The 5,747-nt window shown below is 38.0% G+C and overlaps 1 long non-coding RNA gene across 1 annotated transcript; it reads left to right on the forward strand.

Annotated features, from left to right (window-relative positions):
* The first annotated feature begins 568 nt into the window (after positions 1–568).
* On the forward strand, positions 569–1,069 carry LOC148982047 (uncharacterized). Its single transcript, XR_016150683.1, has 3 exons — positions 569–673; positions 804–879; positions 963–1,069. It is a non-coding gene; the product is annotated as an uncharacterized LOC148982047 (long non-coding RNA).
* Positions 1,070–5,747: the final 4,678 nt, after the last annotated feature.

The raw sequence follows: 5,747 nt of genomic DNA on the forward strand, positions 1-5,747 counted from the left end.
AATAAGTTTCTCCAATCTTCTTGAAATTCTGGATTCTGATAGAGGGCCATGTGACCTAGACCTGAGTGCAAAAATGGAGAATCTAGGTTCCATTGTGTTTAAATCGGTTGTGTTAAACTTCTTTAGAGTAAACGTTTTAACTGTTGAAGGTCTAAAGGAGTTATAGTTAGACATGTTTATTATGTATAGCTAACAGGGGAGCTCTACACGTAAGTTACATTTCTAAAGTGAATTTACATAACCATACATCTTAAATACGCTTATTTAAAATGTCTGTTTACATCAGGAAGGAAAATATTGTATGAGTATTGCAGATGAGCACATCCCAACATGAAAAATACATCTGAGTGTAACGTTGTGTGTGCTATTATTTAGGATAATTCACTGTTGTCTACACTGCTTACATTAGACAAATATGTGCTGTAAATAAACAAATCTATAAAGTAACTAAACATGATATATATTTAATTTGTTCCTTATTAGTGTTGATATATTGAGGAGTTGGATGTAAGTTGGATTAAAAGTGAGTTAACACATCAACCTCAGCATGTCAATGCAGTGTTGAGCTCATAATGTGAATCTTGTCTGTATGTTACAGGGACAGAAGAACACGCGTGTGTTTATCCGGTGGAGAGAGGCTCATGATGCTGAATGCTGTCATCAAAGGCTTTGAGTGAGTATACTACATAAATGGATAACAAAATCTATTAAATCTTAAGTTGTAGTTTATTTGAATGATTGTAATTTCAAACAGAGAAATTACAACACTTTTCTGAGTCTTGATTTCTGTGTATTTGCTGCAGAGCTTTTGTGGTGCAGCAGGACCTGCAAGGAAAGATGATGGCAGCATTCGTTTTAGGGATTTTACTCAAATATAAAGTAAGGTTATTTTTAATACATAAATCAAATGATATTGTGTGTTAAAATGACTGCTTTTGTGTAATGTTTGTGCATTTTTGTAGGATCAAAATGTCTGCAGACTGGTTTGAGCACTGAGGATGAGGAGCCCAGAGCTGAATCCTGGAAGTGGTGCCATGGATGAGACCCTCCATCTCTCCATCTGCCCTGATGTTATGAAGAGTTCCTGATGTTATGAAGAGTTCCTCATGTTATGAAGTGTTAGTGCACCTGTCGCTCATATAATTTAAACTTAATACGTTTTAAAGAAAAATTGACTCACACCATCGAAAGGAGAAGTTACACCGTCATGAGCAGTGCAAAGAAATACATTACATGACAAGAATATAATATGACAGGAAACAACAGCAACATTTAAAAGAGGTGGTGAAATGCATAAAGAGAAAAACATGTTTACCCCAGCTATCAACCTTTGTTTGGCATTATATTAATCAAGTTGTGAAAGTACGAGGGCTGTAATATGACCTAATTGACAGGTGCAAAAGCTTCATTAAATCTGAGTGAAAGCTGCAGAAGCAGCAATCAAACCAGTCGGCATCTGCTGTCATGATGAATGAACGTGCATGAACCCTCTGCGGTGATACACCCCAGCAGGGCTTGTGCATGGCCGATCAAAAGCAAGTCCACCCCTCTTTCTCACAAACATGCATGCTGTCATAATTGTTGCATGACTCTCTGAAGATGAGATTTGATCCTAAGTAACTGTGTTAGCTTGTTCTACATGCACTGGCCTTTTCAGCATATAAATGAAGGCCAGTGGAAACCGTTTGATTATTGATCATTCCCTTGTTTGAGAACCGAGGCAGAAAACTCTCACAGAGTTACATACACACCAGGGTTCAATGAGTGAACATGATGTACCAAGTTCACCATGTTTCTGGATCAACATTCAAATCAACCAATCACATTTGAGGGACAAGTTTACAGTTTACATCAAGTTTAGGCTTTACAACCAGGTTTGGGTATTATTTCCCTCCGATTTTAGGGATAAATTATGGGTAGGGTTGGGTTTAGAGTTAGAACTAAATTTTAAAACAGGAATGTTGTTCCAGGGTTAACAAAATGTTGATCAAGGAACATGTTGTGCACCATTCAGAACCTAATTTTAAATCTATGGGTCCAATTCAATTCATGAATTCATATTCAAATAGCATCTTTGGAATAATAAACGTTTATTTTCATATAATTTACTTACACTCTAAAAATTTCTGGGCTGTTTTAACCCACTTTGGGTCAAATATGGAGAAACCCATTTTTTGGAATACATTTTTAACCCAACGTTTGGGTTTGTCCATATTTGACCCAAAGTTCGGTTAAAACAACCCAGCATTTATATTTCAGATGTTTACTGTTACTACAGTTGCAGTTTAAAAAAAAATACAACTTGTTATTCTGGTTCAAAATCCTATGAGATGTGGCCAGCAATAAATCATAAAAAAAATAAAATAAATTGCCCACATGGAACTGTCTGATAATGACAAAGACAAAGTTTAAGGATCATTTTAAATGAAAATCCCCAGGATGTTAGATGAAGTGAAACAGATTGAGTATCAATATCAGTATGAGGGGAGATAAAAAAAAAAATCATGTGTCATTTGAACGCTGCTTAACGGCTGAGTACATGAACCCCAAAGATCTATATTAAAATCAAGCTTGGGTTGGAATTGCTGAGATGGGGATCTCAGTCAAACACTATGCCTTTATTTCCATGCCAGAAAAACTCTGTATTTGTTTCAACAGATAACATCAGACAGGAAAGAAAAGGAAATTATAGCAAGTCATCTCCAAAACAAGGACAATGCCCCCCAAAATATGTTTCTGCACGCTTACATTGTGTTCTCCGAGCATGTCGTCTTCCCCCGAGCGGGAGGGTTTAGAGGATGAATGTCCTGAAACAATCCATGATGATGAGGGTGTGAAGCAGGGGAGAGACTCATCAAAACCACAGGGAGTCTAGTGTCCAGAAATCCCTGCAGGGGTCTCAGTTTACCGCTCGTGTTGTTCAACGTTCTTACCCAGTGGGCTGCGGTGGTCTGGGAGGATGTCCTGCATCAATCTAAAAGCTGTCGGCCCAGTTGACCTCATCGCACCACATGAGACACATCTTGGACCTCTTTATCTGTGGCCATGCTCTGGGTGGTTTGTTCCTGTTGAAGCTCTACAGATAACTCTTCGCAGTTAATGATAGAATCACCCGAGGACAGAGAAACTGACACAAGGGAAATAGTAGCGGAATGTATTCCTGGTCTGAAACAGTCGAGCCTATAACTCAACATTAAATCAAATACAAGTTTCTGGTCTTGCTGACAGTGACCAGTGCATGCTGATCCAAATTATAAACAATAAATCAAAAAAAGTTCAGCTTTGTAACTAATTCATTGCAAAGTAACAAATTGGTTCACCTCTGAAAATACTTTCATAACATCTGACATTTCCAAGAAAATAATGTTAAAGGAGTAGTTCACTTTTAAAAAAAAAAAACTTTTGCTGATAATTTACTGACCCCCATGTCAAGATGTCCACTTCTCTCCGTCTTCAGTTGAAAAGAATTTAAGGTTTTTGATGAAAACATTCCAGGATTTTCTCCATATATTGGGCTTCATTGGGAACCAAATAGTTGAAAGTCCAAATGAGAGTTTCAGTTTCAATAAGGGACTTATCTAGGACCCTTCGAGTCATGACTCGAAAAAAGATTTGAACAGGAGAGTCACGAACGATCATCACAGAACAGAGCAAGGCAAGCATTTGTGCTTATAAAACTTAAACTTTGTTATTTATTTTTTAAATGACCAATCGTTTCGCTAGATAAGACCCTTATTCATCGTCTAGTGTTGTTTAAAACCCTTTGAAGCTGCACTGAAACTCTCATTTGGACCTTGAACCCTTTGGTTCCCATTATCAGCAAACTTTTGCTGATAATTTACATGTCATCCAAGATGTCCATGTCGTTTTTTCTTCAGTCGAAAAGAAATTAAGGTTTTCGATGAAAACATTCCAGGATTTTCTCCGTATAATGGACTTTACTGGTAACCAAAAGGTTAAAGGTCCAAATGAAAGCTTCAGTGCAGCTTTAAAGGGCTTTAAACGATACCAGACAATCGATAAGGGTCTTCTCTAGCGAACAATCGATCATTTCAAAAACAAATAAAAAACTTTAAGTTTTATTAGCACAACGCTCACCTTGCGATGCGCGTTCGTGACTCTCCCGTTCGAACTCATTCATCAAAATGAACGAATCTTTTTTCGAGTGATTTCGCTCATTTCGTTCGTTGAATAAATAAATAATTCCAAAATATTCCTCACCACAATCAACATCATCTCCAGTCTGGATCGATTTGTATGTGCAATCAATACCCGAATGGACAAAACCCACTTTACTCTTGCTGAAAATCGGTTCTCCCTTTTAATGTTACCTTAAGAGACCGGTGAAACATATAGTAGTGAAAATAAATCAAAAAGAGAGCCACAAATGTGTTGCACAAAGCACACCAAACAAACTTTTCAGAGGCACATAATGCAGTCTAATGATCCAAGATCTAAAAAGTGGGCCTTCAAATTGTAATTGGGCTTCACAAAGCTGTAAATACGCTGTTGCTCAGGCTCTTTTTGATAATCTGCAGCTGTAAACAGCACCACATCGGTGACCTTTAGCAGGGTTTGTTGTGTGCATTTTAAACCCAAGGTCCTCTGCCTCTCACTCTGATGCTCCTATGCTTGGCTCTGAATAGTGGCCCTCTATGTCTAGCCTTGGAGGAATCAATTACTATTGATTTTCTTACAAAGTTCTGTTCACTCTCCAGGGCCAAGTCAGAGAAAGGGGACAAAGGGGATGAAAACCACTGGTGAATTACTAAAGTAACCTGCTTTACTGTGGGAGAGAGAAATTATTGAGAGTGAATAAGAAGCACACAGTACGATGGACCAGGTAAATGTACATAAATGACGCCATCTGTGCCACTTAAAACCAAAGTTTCATCCATGGCTGCTGTCGACTTATCTTTGTAAAGCCATGGGAAGAGATCCAGACAATGTCTGACTTCTTGTACGATTGGGGAAACCAAAGGGAACCGCAGCAGTGTGCAAGCATACTAAAAAGAGCTGTAGTTCTCAGCTGACAATAAAATGTTCTAAGATATATATCACTAAAAAAAAAAAAGACATTTAATCCCCCTCATGTTGTTCCAAACTTGTAAGACAATTTTGAAAACTTTTCACACTGCTCTTTCCCATACATTAAAAGTTAATGCGTTGATGAATGTTAACCCTGTAGTTATTGTATCTCATTCATTTGCATAGTCAAACTTTGTGCCATATAACCCTGTGGAAATAGCCATGTTGGCCAGCTCCTATAATAACCAGCCCGTTCTCATCCTTTAACGTCATATAGAACGCTATATGCAAAAACGGCGCTATACTACGCACATGGCACCCTTTATCGTTAATATAACACGTGAACCCAAGACGTTATAAATCCTTTAGCGTGAATATGACACGCAGACCCTACCCCACACCTAAACTTAGCCCTCACAGCACGTGTTATATTAACGATAACGGGTGCCATGTGCGTAGTATAGCGCCGTTTTGTCATATAGCGTTCTATATGACGTTAAAGGATGAAAGGTGTTGTAAAATATACGCCGCACAGCTGTAGGGGGCGCTGATGATAACACATGCGACAACAAAAGTGAAAATCAGTGAAGAAGTGACTAGAGTTGCCAAGTGCCCCTTTAACATTTTGGCTAAAATATTATTGCAACATTAATGAAAGTTTTGAATGAATTATGGAGAATAAGTATCCATCATAAGAATCGTCATCATTTAAAAAAAAA

Source organism: Pimephales promelas, chromosome 3, assembly GCF_988280905.1.
Source record: "Pimephales promelas chromosome 3, fPimPro1.hap1.1, whole genome shotgun sequence".
NCBI classification, from domain to species: domain Eukaryota; kingdom Metazoa; phylum Chordata; class Actinopteri; order Cypriniformes; family Leuciscidae; genus Pimephales; species Pimephales promelas.